Source organism: Sycon ciliatum, chromosome 5 (genome assembly GCF_964019385.1).
Source record: "Sycon ciliatum chromosome 5, ocSycCili1.1, whole genome shotgun sequence".
Lineage (NCBI taxonomy): Eukaryota > Metazoa > Porifera > Calcarea > Leucosolenida > Sycettidae > Sycon > Sycon ciliatum.
Genome location: NC_088647.1, coordinates 20755843 through 20771185, shown reverse-complemented (window position 1 = coordinate 20771185; position 15343 = coordinate 20755843). Strand labels below are relative to the sequence as shown.

Genomic DNA, 15343 nt, shown 5'->3' with positions numbered 1-15343 from the left:
TGCCCACACCATTACACACACAAACACCCACACTCTCTCCCTTTTCTCACATACACATACACTCACACGCACATACACGCACACACACACACGCACACAAACACACACACACACACACACACCATTGACCATTTGACACCCATCGCCAGAGGCAATGATAGCGATACTAGAAATTACTACAGCAGGAGCCATAGCAGCTTGTGCTGGGATTGCACCATTCAACAGCTTGCAAGGCTGAAGAATGGACCACCACTATTCAGCCTGGTCTACACATGGTGCAGTGGTATGTACAGCGATTTCCAATCAATAGGTTGTGGGTTCGATTCCCAACGATTATGGTCACACACGTCTTTCTTCTCTTTCTCCGACTCCTGCTGACTATTCTCTCATTCTCCTGGGTGGTTTACCAACAGCCAGTGCATGCCGGAGTATGTGGTGTGATGTGTGCGCGGGAAAAAATGAAAAAAGACCAAAAAGTAGGGATTCAGTGGCCAGAAAAAACCACTTCACACACACACACTCTCTAACACACACACACACACACACACACACACACACACACACACACATTCTCTAAATCTCTCTCTCACACACACATTCATTCTCTAAATCTCTCTCTCACACACACCTCAGAACTCAGACATGCCCATCGCGGAAGCGATGATATGGAACAGCTATGTTAGACATGGCAACTTGTGCTGGGATTACACAATTCAACAGCTTGCAAGGCTGATGAATTGACCGCCACTATTTTTAGCCTGGTATCCACCACACAGCTGTTTGAAGTGACTTTTTCTGGCCAGTGAATCCCTATTTTTCATTTTTCCATTTTTTTCTACATACACCACATACTCCGGCATACACTGGCTGTTGGTAACCACCCAGGAGAATGAAAGAAATGTCAGGAAGCGTTCGAGAAAGAGAAGAAAGACGTGTGCGACCATAATCGTCGGGAATTGAACCCGCAACCTCTCGATTGGAAATCGACTGCACATACCACTGCACCATATGGGACACACACACACACACACACACACACACACGAACACACACACACATATTCATTCTCTAAATCTCACACACCCATGCATGTAGTATTATTATAATCAACATGCACACACAGACACACACACACACACACACACACACACACGTCATGTAGACCTACCAACCAACTGTGTCCATAATAATCATTTATCAATACATACAATGCAATTGCACAAGGCAGAACAACAGAGACCACTAACCGTCGGGTTCTCTAGACTCCATTCACTTCACCACCACCACCATCACCTTTGCGCTCTGCAGCTCCCTTCTTTATAGCACGAAGATCACATGTCCCTGCTACTGCTAGCCGGTAGAGAGTCGTATTTTGCGGCTTCCTCCGTCAGCTGTCAGCTACATACACTTGGGAGAGAGACATGATCTAACGAAAGAGGTTGCTCGGTATGACCTCAAGGCCCGGTGCGTAGACGTCCTGCAGTGAGTGTTCTGAGAGAACATCTGACAGTACAGGGACACGCAAGTGGCTAGTTATGCGACATACAAAGAGCTAAGAGACCGCCGCAGAAGATTCAAGTAGAATGTCCACGCAGAACGTCCACGCAGAACGTCCACGCAGAATGTTCACGCAGAATGTTCACGCAGAATGTTCACGACTAAAGCCCAGAAAGTGTAGGTCGAGCAGAACTACTAGTACTAGTAATAGTTACGGGGAATCTTATTGTCTAGGTCTACATTTCTGTTTATGTAGGAGTGACAACTGTCACTAGTAGAGATATTACAATCACAGCGTGCGGAGCGTGGCTTCCAGCAAGGAATCGTGATTGCTCGTTTCGCACACATCCGCACATTCACGCATATGTGTACACCACTAGTGAACACGTCAATGTTGCCAGTGGGGGCCAACACAGCACAAAGACAAAAGAGACCGACTCTCACTCAACTCTACGCAGAAAGACAAAATAGGCCGACCCTGCACTCGCCACCCCCTAGCCCTTTTATCCCACACCGTGCTCCCTCATACCCGTTCCTGGGTGCACTGGACAGAGAACTATGTCATGTACTTCTCTGCTAATTCTTATACTGTGACGTCAACCGCAGAGAAGTGACATCTTGATAGCAAGAAGATTGCGGGTCCATGCTACGTGTACGTCAATGTATTGTACATGTACTTGACATAATCATTGCACGGTGAGTTCACGGACTACTGTAATGCCGGGTCGGTTTCATTATCCCGTGGCGCCAAATCGCGTACATCATGGTCTGGTCCCGGCAGTGATGTTTAATAGGGTGTATGAGTCTGCTGTTGCTAACCATCTCGTTCAGAAAAAATGATTAATTTCATACCTCAAGTGGTATGTTGTGCTCCTACGGATGCGGAAAACTCGGCCTCTACTAGCCGAGTCTGACGCGAACCGTGATTTGTTTTAGTGTGTTCTGCTCATGTGATAACATTGCACGACACTGACCAACGACACTGACCAACGACACTGACCAACGGTACTGACCAACGGTACTGACGTTCTATACGATCTACACCTAACTGTTTTTGTCTGATGGTCTTGCCAGTACCGGCCTCGACACGCATGTACATGAACATTCGCCAACGTCCTTCACAGCTGAGACTTTCGGCTCGTATTAATAATAATAATGCTGTCCGCAGATTGAGTAATAATTATATAATATTCGCGGGATCCGCGTTAGCATCACTTGAATGTTCAGAAACACACAAGCTATAGCCTTCGCTTCCGCGGGCCACCACTATGCCTTTTCACCTTAGACTTAGTCTCGTATTAGCATTCAAAACTCCACGAAAGCTAATAAGTAATAACTGGACTGGCCTACAACATTAACAGCAGTCAGACAGGGAGTAAGCATGAGCACTGACGTCATGACTGGGTGAGCTGCAAGACGTACTACTACTAGTACGGGTTAGTTGTTACGTCATGACCACCAGCAGCTATACTAGTAGTACTAGTATCCCTACTCTGCTGATCGGTAGGACTGTACTCGCCAGTATTTATGTAGTCATCTGCTTATTGGGCAGGGAAATCAGTTTAGTACTTGCGTGACAAGAAATGACTACTAGTATGTACATGTCTCGACTTGTTTTATTCAAAGCCGCACATTTACAATGACGTAAGTGAATAACAGCAAGAAGGTACAAGAGAAGAGCTACAGAGAAAAGGGAAACCAAGGAAGAGTCCAGGTGGAAAGGAAAAGTAAAGATAAGAACATTGAAAGGATCGGTCACGCAATATGGTTAATTCCCATCGTGGATAGGATAATAATTCAATTGACATCCCTACGAAAGAAGTGGGTCATTATACATATACATGACTCTCTCTCTCTCTCTCTCTCTCTCTCTCTCTCTCTCTTCTCTCTCTTTCTCTCTCTTTCTCTCTCTTTCTCTCTCTCTCTCTCTCTCTCTCTCTCTCTCTCTCTCTTTCTTTCTCTCTCTCTCTCTCTCTCTCTCTCTCTCTTTCTTTCTCCCCCCTTTCTCTCTCTCTCTCTCTCTCTCTCTCTCTCTCTCTCTCTCTCTCTCTCTCTCTCTCTCTCTCTCTCTCTCTCTCTCTCTCTCTCTCTCTCTCTCTCTCTCTCTCTCTCTCTCTCTCTCTCTCTCTCTCTCTCTCTCTCTCTCTCTCTCTCTCTCCCTATACTTTTATCATAAAACACAAGAAGCATCTTCACCATCCATAGTCCTTCAATATGGAATCCACATACTGCCCTTCCATATTTTTAGTACGGAATATATAGCTGACAAAGTACCATTTTTTCTTTGCTTCACATTATCATATTCATCAATTAGTAGGAGCCGTGGTTGGCTCTGGCCATCCCGGCAAGAAGGCAGATATGCCTGTTCGATTGGTGAATAAAAATAAATACCATACCATACCATACCACATGTGAGTACATGTAATTAGTTAGTTAGCTATGACCGACGTGGCAAACACAGTGACGTGCATCCTTTCTTTGGAAGCCATGATGTTTCACCGTAGACAGTGTAGTTGTTGGCCGAGTGATTTGACCGATCGAACTGCCTTTTTCGACAATCAACCTTGAACCAGTAACTACATTCATGCGACAATGCATTTCAAGTATTATCCAGTACAATATCCCAATTGAGTTAGAGAATTTCTTATCATGAACAATACTGGACATGTAATGATAATAATCTTTATTTCAGGATTACCCAAAGGCTAACGCCTATCTGGGGGATCGTTGGTAAAGGACCAGTTTCAAAGTCGCTCTTTTTTCCCTTTCACACTTCCATTCTTCAAATATTTTATACTACAGGGTACTTTCGTTTTTGGTAGGAATCAGAGAGCCAACAACAACAACAACAACAACAACTACTACTACTACTACTACTACTACTACTACTACTACTACTACTACTACTACTACTACTACTACTACTACTACTACTACTACTACTACTACTACTACTACTACTTGACACAATCTTTATTAGGAAACTTGAAATGGAGATGTGAAACACAAATACAGCCATGTAGATGGAGCAGCAATGCAATACAATGTCCAAAAACTCAAGAATTCATTATCATGGGGCAATGTTGGGCAAATGTCTGTCAGGTACTATCACGCTCAGGCTGCCCGCAACCTGCACATCGTCGTGAAATTCATCCTGTTGCGGCGGTATGACGATCTTGAACCACGCAAACAGGTGACTGCCCATCGCATAAGGCAGACTGACAGCTTACAACGGAGCTGACCCATGATAACCGATACGTGTAGGTCGACGTTCTTCTCAGCAATCAGGCATGCCAGTGTCTTCAGTGCCATTGAACATTCTCTGCCAATCATGCCCGAGGTAGAAAAAACTAGCGGTGTAAACGTACCTCTGTCAACGGCTGTCACCCGCTCTCCGTACTGGCGCTTCTTCATCCGTTCATGCGTTCGGAGCTGGCTGATGACTTCCTGACGCGACAGCAAGCTTGCCTTTGGGTGTGTAACCCGGATGTCGAAAAAGGCATCTTGCTGTCTCGTCCAGAAGCCACAAGCCCGGATGTCCAGGCGGGCACCTGCCGAGCGGTTGGCTGTCCTCCCTTGGAGCCGCTCACCATCATATGGTAGTAGAGGCGGTTCTACCTCCACATCCCGGACCGCCTCACGCATCACGTCAGCCAACAAGTCCCGGATCTCATTGTGGCGTGCCATGGGGTAGCCCCCTGCCGGACACATCATCGCATGGTCTATTGTGTTTGCAGCACCACATACACAAGTCAGGGGGAGTCCGTCAGGCTGCAGGCCGTAGCGGATGCAGAACGCATCTCGGAAATCCGATTTGTTCAGCACCATCTGCATTTGGGACGATGGTTCCGCCGTTACCCAAGATGATACGCCCTTTTCCGCGGCATTCTCCACCAACAGCGCCTGTGTTGCTGTCAAATCCGGGCGCAATTCGCTAACGAGACCCGTGGCTTGGGCAGCTTTCTCTCTGCGAATACGCCCGGCCTCCTGCCGGCTGAGGGCTATTGCCTCGTTCAGCTGGTCTGTTTGAGTAGTTTCGTTGGTGCTTGTAGGATATTCTGGTGGTCTTATGCAGGCCGCCACAGGAGCCACAATCTGTCTGGATGCAGAAAACTCTTTCTCGGCCTCCACCGAGGGCACAGGGATTGCCATGCCACCAAACCGCGCTGGTAGCGATAGCAACTTTCTCAGTGCCGACTCGTCCGAACACGAATGGCCGCTGAGCGCTGGCAGCAGCTTGTCCGTAATGGCGGCGTCGAGACGGGCCAGAAGATGCGCAGGGCAAGATAGGACGCGCAAGTGGTACCGCCACTTGGACACGAGGCCCTTTACAAACACCTCGTACGCAGCATGTGGCTGAGTGGTGGCCACCTCCGCCAGGCGATCAACCTGCAGCGTCCACTTGTCGATCAAATCTGTGATATACTCCTCACAGAAGACCGTTGTACCGAGTGCGCCGCCAAGATAACGAGCACCCTCGGTCACAACACGAATGCCCGTGTCCCTGAAAAGCTGGAGTGCCAGGGCCGAATGCTGCTCCTTGACAATTAGTGTTGTCTTGTTCGCGTTAGGGTAGTACCCATACCCAGGGCCATGCTCCAGAATCCCATCCCAGTACTGCCTTAGATTGAGGAGCTGTCCGCCACCAGCATCGTCATCAGCATACCATAGCTGCACCACGTCGGGGCAGCACTCTGACAGCTTGTCTATCAATGGCATCATGGCGACCGCGTATATCGCCATGGCGAGAGGATCACCTTGGCAGGTACCCTCCTGACTCCTTATCTCTCCACCACCCGACACAAACAGGCGGCATGGACTGCTGTAGGTGTTCTTGAACACCTGCCCCAGGGCAGGGCAGACGAGTGGCACGTTGTGTAGGGCTGCTGTGCGGTTCATAGCGTTGAAAGCGTTGGTGGCATCGACCAAGAGCACACCCTCCACCTCCGGCGAGACAAGCATGTCGGTCATCGTATGCACGGCAGCTTCACACCCAGACGGAACACCAACACAGAGTTGACGAGGGGCTGTGGCGTGCATGGCGTCATACTGAATTATCTTCATCACAGCTTTGCCTATTAGTCTCCGGAAAACCTCCCCAACAGCGATAGGGCGCACCCCCGGTTGCTTGTCCAGTGGGATGAGGCGGGCCGCAGTGAACGAACTTAGCTCTTCTGGTGGGACTTCCTGGGGGGACTACTACTACTACTACTACTACTACTACTACTACTACTACTACTACTACTACTACTACTACTACTACTACTACTACTACTACTACTACTACTACTACTACTACTACTACTACTACTACTTGAGAACGGTTTTATTCACAACAACATGAAGTAAGAGTCAAAGCAAAAAGACAACCCAATTTCGGAATAAAATAGAACACTCAATTGAAATATAATACTTTGAACTCAAAAGCAACTACTACTACTACTACTACTACTACTACTACTACTACTACTACTACTACTACTACTACTACTACTACTACTACTACTACTACTACTACTACTACTACTACTACTACTACTACTACTACTACTACTACTACTACTACTACTACTACTACTACTACTACTACTACTACTACTACTACTACTACTACTACTACTACTACTACTACTACTACTACTACTACTACTACTACTACTACTACTACTACTACTACTACTACTACTACTACTACTACTACTACTACTACTACTACTACTACTACTACTACTACTACTACTACTACTACTACTACTACTACTACTACTACTACTACTACTACTACTACTACTACTACTACTACTACTACTACTACTACTACTACTACTACTACTACTACTACTACTACTACTACTACTACTACTACTACTACTACTACTACTACTACTACAACTCTCGTTCCGTACTCCATCATCTGTCCAGCATCAGTCCGCGCATCAAAGTCTCCGTGTTCTCCGGCGAGTAGGTTTGCCTGGCAGCATCTTCGCGCTTCTTTCTCGTTTCGTCTGACGATGTGTGCTCCTGGCCGGAGGATGGGGCCACAAACGTGCGCGCCGAAGCGATCACCACCGCGACTGGCATACTGAGGAGGCATGCGCCCTTCCAATACAGTGTAGAACGGCTGACCATTGTTGTCGCTTCGTCCTATACACAATCCCGCAATGAGCACAACGAAAACGAACAAAGGAAAGAAGAGGAAATGGCCGCAATGGCATTTACTACCTGCGATTGTCTTCCCTTCTTGCAAGAAGAGGTGCCGCCACGGCACTAGACACCATACATTGTACACGTCACGGGATGCTTCTAGAAATGTTTATGGAACCGAACAATGTCATGTTTCAGTATCTGCAACTCCAGTGCCATCTTGAAATGGAACATACTTCCACGAAGGAAAGACAAAAAATCGAATTTCCATGGTGACCATGGTATCATACATAGGATTATTATTATTATTATTATTATGAAATGACCCAAAGGCAATGTGCCTATCGAGGGGTTCATTTGATTGAAAGAACAGTAGTAGATGTAGATGTATGTACAAAGAGAAGTAGGGATTGATGGATGTACATGTACATCATGATTGTAGACTCTACGATTCATTTTATGTTACTGTGTTGATTCTTCACAAAATAATGTGTTATTTTGCCCGTACAAGAGGCTCAAGATCAAGGAGTCCATTCCTAAAAGAAAAAAAAAGAAAAAACGACTCTACGTACATACAGTGTACAGTCTTGTACTGTACACGCGGCAAACGACGTCGCCACGCTCTGATAATGTCCTTCCCAGCGCAATGATTAATGAGAGAGTAACTATCCATAGTAAAGGCACTCACCGACGATTGAGAGCTAGCGCGATGTCCTTCCAAATGAGACAACCGACGTTTGACTTTTAGCGATTCTAAAACTTCTATTTTGCTAGACTGTTTCCCCGCAAACCCAAGGTATTCTTACAGTTAGCGACCAGAGCGTTTCTGCGAGGCCTTGGACCAAAGCGCCTGGTAGCAAGGCAGTGAAAAGTAACACAGATACTACAAAGCTTCACAAAGTAGTTAGCTCTGGTAAGGTCAACATGACATTGTAGTTGCTAAGAGCACGACGAAGTAACACGTCAGTAAGATTTCTAACCACGCTGAGCGCTGCTAAATACGGGCTGGACTGATCCTCAGCTGTCACTACTACTACAGTACTACTACTAGTACCAAACTGTGCCTAACCTATACCGTTACGTGTGTGCACTTCTAAAATCTAATATTGCGAACAGACATCACACAGGTAAAACGCTGCCTCCGCCTTCCAAACCGTTATCGCTCCTACCCACTAGCACAATGCGCCGGGCGCCACGCTCGTCGGCCCCTGGAGGGCTACATGTATGGCCTACATGTAGCGCCTATGACGTGACATGACAACGAACACCGCATGCATGCTAAGTGAGTCGAGGGCAGTCTTGTTGTCTAGGAGATGACCAATAAGGGACTTGGCTAAAGGTGCGTACAGTGTTGCTTACACATTTCTGTACGGTGATATTATGAGGACCGGGTCGACCCGAAGTGGAAACGTGCAAAGGTGTATGCATTTCAGATTATGTGTACGCATGTACGGTAATCGTGTTCCGACAGAGCGATCCGTACGACTTTTGTTCACGTACTAGCAGCCACATTTGGTGATAAAAGAAGAAAAGAAAATGATAGCAGAGTGACTGTCTACAAAGGATTCGTCCGGCCAATGATGGAATATGCCCCCCCCCCTCCCCCCCCCCCCTCCCCCCCCCCCTGCGTGGATGCCGATGGGATCAGCTCCCTCACACCTGGCGATGCTGGATGCTGTCCAGCTCCGCGCCCTAAGGCTAAAATGTCATTGCCATTGGCCCTGGTACCATACTTCCCAGCCTCATTGTTTGGCGAAAGGTCTCTGCTCTCTAGCTCTGCTTACTGTCTGTATATACACTGATGTGTGACCATGGTCTGCTCAAGTAATTAGTTGCAGCCATGCCCCCGCCTATGCCGCCACGTCATCGCCGCACACGAGCCGCCCAAGCACAGCACCATCCCGACCAGCTTGAGCTGAATCTCTAGCCACGAGCTCCTGACTACCTTCTGCGCTCTTTCCCATGCTGCATCATGCCAGTGTAGAATAGATTGCCACAGGCAGTTCTGGACCTGTAGAGCTTCAAGATTGCTGCATACCGACACCTGCAACAGAGTGATTGCCCAGGGTGCTCTGCACATGACTGGTGCTAGCCATGCACATGTATCACACTGGCCTGCCATGAGCGGACCCAAATCATTATGTTGAACCTCTTGTAAAAGTGGAATATTAGTCATAGCGACGATATGCCTCAGAACTCTTTCTCTCTCTATACGTATATCTCTCCACCACTTTCTTTCTTTCCCTCACTTACCCATCTCTCTCTCTCTCTCTCTCTCTCTCTCTCTCTCTCTCTCTCTCTCTCTCTCTCTCTCTCTCTCTCTCTCTCTCTCTCTCTCTCTCTCTCTCTCTCTCTCTCTCTCTCTCTCTCTGTCTCTCTGTCTCTCTGTCTCTCTCTGTCTCTCTCTGTCTCTGTCTCTGTCTCTGTCTCTGTCTCTGTCTCTGTCTCTGTCTCTCTGTCTCTCTGTCTCTCTGGCTCTCTGGCTCTCTGTCTCTCTTTATCTGTCTTTCTCTGTGTGTCTGTGTCTCTCTGTGTCTCTCTTTGTCTCTCTGTGTCTCTCTGTGTCTCTCTGTGTCTCTCTCTGTCTCTCTCCCTCTCTCTCTCTCTCTCTCTCTCTCTCTCTCTCTCTCTCTCTCTCTCTCTCTCTCTCTCTCTCTCTCTCATATTACACAAATTCTGCGCTTTTTTCTCCATCTGCGCATAAACTCTAGACTGACAACCTGCTTGTTAAATCATGCACCTGCTTTCAGGCGTAAAAACCCTGTTGTAGAGGTCTCAGTCCTCATTTGTTAGACTTACCTGTCTTTATAATGTAACTTACTCTCTCTCTCTCTCTCTCTCCCTCGATCTATGTCTCTCTCGCTCTCGATCTATCTCTCTCTCTCTCGCTCTCGATCTATCTATCTCTCTCGCTCTCGATCTATCTCTCTCTCGATCTATCTCTCTCTCTCTCGTCGATCTATCTCTTTCTCTATCTCTCTCTCCCTCTATCTCTCCTTCCCTCTCTCTCTCCCTTCCTCCCTCCCTCTCTCCTTCTCCCCCTCTCTCCCTGCCCCATCCTCCAACCCTGGCCCTGAAGCAGCAAATCTGCAACAGCTGCAGAACGACCTGACCAGATGCCAAACGGGGGCAAAGAGTGTGCAAGGTCAATTCGCGGCTGCGAAAACGTCGGGTCACCTCCAGCTACATGTATGACCTGCAAGACACCGCAGCCATCACAATGGACAGTAAAGCTGTAGTCTCTGCACCTTCTGCAGTTCACTTGGGCATTACATCATGACTATCGTACTATTCTAAAGAATTTTCAGATTGCTTCTGGTTTATCATCAGGCGCGTCGGAACGACTTTGGAAGTGGGGCGGCCATGGAAGGGGTCCGGGGTCCTCCCCCGGGAAAAAATTTCAAAAATGAAACTTCCGGGCATTTGGTGCCATTTCAGTGTACGGTAACTACAATGAAAGACTTTTTGATTCTGCAAAAAACCAAGAAGATGCTACGATCGGGGACAAACATTACCCTCCCCCGGGAAAAAAATTCAAAAATTGAAGCCAATTGCAAGCATTCCCAGGCATTTGGTGCCATTTCAGTGTACATGGACTTTTGATTCTGCAACAAACCACGATCGGGGACAAGGATTTGCCACGTTTGCGCTGAGATCATCGCGCTTTGTTGCAGTGTGCTAAAAAAAAAAAAAAAAAAAAAAAACGGCCGAAAAAGTGGGGCGGCCATGGCCGCCCCGGCCGGTGCGGTTCCGACGCCCTTGATCATACATATACTACAAATGATTTCGGGACAAATTCTCACCCAGGAGAGCATCATAAGGCACCGACCCCTTGATGATGCCCAGCTGCGAGTTTTGGAGGCTAAATCAGAAGGATGGCAAGGCTACAGTGGGTGTGTAAGCGATTCTAGAAACAAACAAAAGTACACCCAGTCAAACTAGACCTAGGGTGGTAGGATCATTCAGCTATTTCTGAAGGATTTGTGCATGCATGGTAAGATTTCGTCAGCTGTTTCTCAACCAGGAATGGAAAGCCTAGCAGCAGCAACAGCAGCAGTACAGGACTGATGCGTTGTAACTTGTAATACCATCGCAGAGGAAAGTAATGCATGTACTAAAAATCCACAAGGCATGAAATCCAAGCAAGGTAGCTCAAGCCTAGTCGCCATACTGTACTGGGGGTCAGCGGGTAATGCCGGCAGTATATTGAGATTTATATGGGATTTTAAATTTCGAAGCATTATAGGGCATTATCAAGGGGTCAGCGGGTAATGCCGGCATTATATTGAGAATTAGGATTTTAAATTTCGAGGCATTAATGAAGGGCATTATATGCTTAAGGTTTAGGGCATTACAAAAGTATTACGTAAAGCATTTTAAAAGCCGAACTTCTTCCTGGTGATTTAGAATTATCATTACGAGTCCGCGTATCTTTTTGAGTTTCAAGTTCCATAATCATGTTTGATGTGTCTTACTAACTACCCCCGAGCATTATGTGAGCATTATGTGGGCATTATTTGCTTCTTTATAAGGCATTACAAAAGCATTATGTAAAGCATGAAATAGTGAAAAGCGAGCATTACCCACTGACCCCTATACTGTACGCTCTGCATACGCTATGGATGCCCCTGCAGCCAGTTGAGTAGCAAGGAAAATTGCAGGACAGTGTAAATGTACCCATCCCATGCCCAGTCTTACTGGCTGCGTTCCATAGACGAATCAGATCAGGTGTGTTGCTGCAACACGCTGACTGTGCAGCCGGCTACACTAGCTGGCAGTTGGACCTGGACTGAGTGAGTGCTGTGGGTAGGATCAGTTGGCTACTACATGTACTGCCGGTATTACAGTATTGTTATCCAGAGGTATTCTATGGTGATGCTGTGGAGAGTGCTGCACAGTTCAGTCGTCCATCGGAGTAGTACTGCTCCAGCGCAACACTGCAACATTGGCAGGGCCTAGGCAATGGTGATCAGCACTAGCACTCACTGACTGTGCACAGACTCAGTACCAGTCAGACTAGTACTAGTAGTACTGAGTACAGTGACAGTGAGTCAGTCTGTTGTAGTATGTTACAGCTCAGCAATATTCCTCCATGGCATCCTGTTCTGCAAATGTTCTGGCATTGGCGCAGCTTCCTCCACTCACGAACTCACTGTGGCAGTCCTTGTAGTCCTACAGCTCCATAATACTACTGACTGCATGTAACTAGTTATTTACACTGCTATTTGACGAATATACACAATCACACGAACTTAGTCCTCGTTGGAACAATCAACTTCAAAACCAATCATGGTCACAATAATAATAATACAGGATTGTCCAGCATACTGGGCAACGGCATGCTGATTGAAGGTCGCCTCTCCAGTTCCATTCCTTATTATTCTATTGATCAGAAGGGCGAACAGCATATCTTTTGAATTCTTTATTCTCACGATGGCACAATCGCCAATAAGAGATATTCTTTGTACGTCGGTTGATAGGTTGGCTGTTCACCAGCTCGGTCTCGGCAGGTCAAAGTCTCTGATGAGCTACTGGCCGTTTCGTTCAAACTGCGGCCCGTTTCGCTCTCGCGCGACGAGCGCTCGTAGCCTGGCGGAGATCCCACGAATGCCGAAGCGAACGCCGTGCTCATCGATACAGAGAGCAGCGCAGTGGACCTCCAGCAGAATCGCACAGGGGCAGCCATTGTTGTCGTTGTGTTGAGAATCTAGAGCTGGATCATGGAGCGAGCGCTGAACACAAGGAAAATGATGGCATACACGTACAGGCAAACAATCAAAATGGCCGCTAGCGTGATTCGTTGTCTTTCACGGCAAAATCTCTACTCGCGGCAGAAGCTGCGACGAATGCTGAATGGTGATAGTGGGAAGAAGTATACGATATTGCAAGCAAAGAACATTGAGCGTAGGACAGAGTCATTTCCTTACCACAGATCACACACGATATTTAGTGTGAAGGATCGATACGACAGTTTTAAAGACGTTTTCCACCGGAGGAGCGCACTACAAAGCAGCTAACAATAATATTTATGATCCCATTAATTTTCAAAGCTTGACAGCGGATAGTCGAAAAGAACTAACTATTATTACTTGCCAGCTACTACTACTACTACTAGTAGTACTACTAGTACTAGTAGTACTGTCGACTGTCGTGGACATTAAAATCCGGTCGCACGTCTAGCGGCGGCGCAGGCTAGGCCATGCACTCGATGCAGCCGTGGGTAAGCAGTACACGCATGCATGTATGCGCTGCATGCAGCTCGCTGGTCGCAACGGATCAACACGTGCACTGCGTGCAACGACGTTCTGTACGCGCTGATCTAGGCAGTGAGGGCACGGTCTATTGAGGACCTCCGCAATGATTATGTGGGCCTTTGACTACGACTACCGACCTGTCCTAACAGCTAAGGAGTGGTACAAACCGCCCCCCCCCCCACCGCGCGGATCCGACCGTGTGGAGGGAGGGGGCACTTCAACTGTTCAAGCACAGTCGCTACTGACGTCAGTAGCACGGTGGGGGACGCTATGATTATTTGATCCCAAAGGCAAAACTCCGCTGCTACGTTGTCGTCAGCGTCGTTTGACGTAACCCCTGGAAACCCTATTGTAGCAGAAGATTCTTTTTTGCAGCCAAGCCCAGGGACACAATCCTGCATAGTGCTACTAAAACAGTAAAAAACTTTTAAGTAGTGGCTGGGTCCAACCAAGTCATACCCCCCCCCCCCTCTCCCTCCCCCCCCCCCCCTTACAGCAAAGTGAGAGAAACGCAACAATCTCGTGGGTGGCGTGGGTGCAGCAATCACTGCATTGTCTTGTCAAGTCTCTGTACAGGCCAGTGTGTGTGTGCAGTGTAACTGCGCAGAAGAAGGAAATACCTACAAGGCTACAGTGATAGATAGGGTCCAGCGGATAATGCCGGCATTATATTCGGCATTATAAGACAATCCGAGCATCAGAGCATTATGGAGCATTAGAAAGGAACAAAACGAGCAATATGTAAGGTTTGAGCGGCATAACGAGTTTCATAGTGGATAATATCGGGAAATCCCAGGTTTTTCGCAACAATCGGCTACAGTCATGGTCATCATGGTCATGAGGTGCAACCTTTGCATGCATTCTACCGACACATAACTTTGTGATTGTGTTGAAACGTAACACCTTTAGCACTAATGCTACATAATTATAATTAGACAATGTACATTTACCTGAGCACATTGCTACATAAAGACGTTATGATCGTAGCGATGTGGTCAGGTAAATGTATACAAAACCATGCATGTAGCATGCCCAACCGAGGCAGTTACACATATCCGGAGAAATGGCAAAATGGTTTACGAGGTTTTTAGATTAGTGGAGAGCTATGGAGGAGACGTATGCGAAGTGAATATCAAACAGACGGAGGGGAGTTTTCTCGTTGTGCCATAGGCTCTGGCGATAGCATCTCTAGGGATACTAAAGTAGACACTGATGCATTGATAAATTTGGACCAGGATGAAGGAGCGGCTATAAACAGAAAGGGCTCGTTCGAAAAGAACTGCCTTTGCCGGGTGCAGCTGAGGAGGCTCGAAAACTGGAATTTCTCATGGACTCAGTGCCGTAAGTCGATTTGAGCGCTCAACAGCGCATGTCTTGCTTTCCTGGTGAAGCACGTACAGTTAGCTGTTGACGGTTGTAATGCCAGGTCTACAGTCAAATGCTATCAG

At 47.3% G+C, this 15343-nt stretch overlaps 1 long non-coding RNA gene across 1 annotated transcript; it reads right to left on the bottom strand.

Annotated features, from left to right (window-relative positions):
* Positions 1-13050: 13050 nt before the first annotated feature.
* On the bottom strand, positions 13051-13696 carry LOC135816667 (uncharacterized). Its single transcript, XR_010553447.1, has 2 exons — positions 13569-13696; positions 13051-13373 (listed from the first exon to the last, which is right to left on the bottom strand). It is a non-coding gene; the product is annotated as an uncharacterized LOC135816667 (long non-coding RNA).
* Between the last annotated feature and the right edge of the window lie 1647 nt (positions 13697-15343).